The following is a 1,375-nucleotide window of genomic DNA, read 5'->3' as shown; positions in this document are numbered from 1 at the left end:
GTATAAGGCCCAAGGCACCTCAAAGCCCTCAGGCGCCGGTTTCAGGTCAGAATCCTCCCTCGACCTAAATCCGAGTCTTGGCTCGGAACACAGCTACTTGAGCTCTGACCAATGCTTTGGTCACTTCAGCCCTGACACCTACGGATCTCCATCATCAGTTAGAACGGAGGAGGGGAAGGAGGACTCCAGAAATAGAAAACACCCAAGAGTTTGTAGCTGAGAACAAAGACCCTTGGGAAAAATGGTTCGCGGAGATCAACGACAACTACTTGACGCTAGAAAAGAGGCTGCTGCCGTTGTCAGTTCCTGCCATCATCCAGGCAATGATGGAAGAGATCGAGCCTCCCTTCACCTCAATAATTACGAATGAGGTGATGCCACAGAGGTTCCAGATACCTCCCGCCATCCAATACTCTGGGTCAGGTGACCCGTCTGAACAGTAAAAGCTTATCGTTCGTGAATGCAAATCTAGACAGCAACAGACGCGATGATGTGCAGGGGGTTCTCGATTACACTCATAGGATCTGCTCAGAGCTGGTACTGTCAACTCAATCCAAACTCTATCGGATCCTTCGCAGAACTTGGCCGATTATTCCTTACCTAGTTCATTAGTGGTAAGAAGAGTCGGAAGCCAAATACTCACCTGTTCACCATCAAACAAGAGCCCAAGGAATCACTGAAAGATTACATCGCACGCTCCAATGAGGAAGCGTTACAGGTAGAAGATTATGATGATAAGATGACACTTTCTGTAGTATTCAGCGGCTTGAAAGAGGGAAGATTCACCTTCTCTATTGGGAAGAATCTGCCGAAGATGTTGGCTGACCTCATCACCAGAGCTCAGAAATACACCAATGCCGAGGAGTTCAGCAACACCTGCAAGAATGTCCAAGTAACTGACCTGACCGGTAAAGGGAAGATGACTAGGAACGATGAGTCCCAGCCGTTCGGCAAGGGACCCAATGACTGCACCCCTCGGGATCGACGCCCTAGCAGAAGGCCGAAGGAAAAATTTCATTCCTACACCCCCCTCAACACATCATTGAGCAGATTTTACTGGACATCTGTGGAGAAAAGCTTCTGAATTGGCCTGTGTGCATGAAGGCCGACCCGGAACATTGCGACAAATGAAAATATTATCACTTTCATCGGGATCACGGTCACAACACGGCCGACTACGTGGACCTCAAGGACGTGATCGAGACCCTTATTTGTAAGGGTCATCTACGCTGTTATACTAAGGGAGAAAGAACCGCTCAAAAAGAAGAACGAGAATGAGAACAGCCGAATAACGCCACGGAAGAGCCAGCCGAGATTCGCACCATCTTTGGGGGCTCCTCCGGTGGGGGAGATTCAAACAGGGCTCGAAAAGCCC

Source organism: Magnolia sinica, chromosome 6 (assembly GCF_029962835.1).
Source record: "Magnolia sinica isolate HGM2019 chromosome 6, MsV1, whole genome shotgun sequence".
Lineage (NCBI taxonomy): Eukaryota > Viridiplantae > Streptophyta > Magnoliopsida > Magnoliales > Magnoliaceae > Magnolia > Magnolia sinica.
This window is presented reverse-complemented; position numbering follows the sequence as displayed.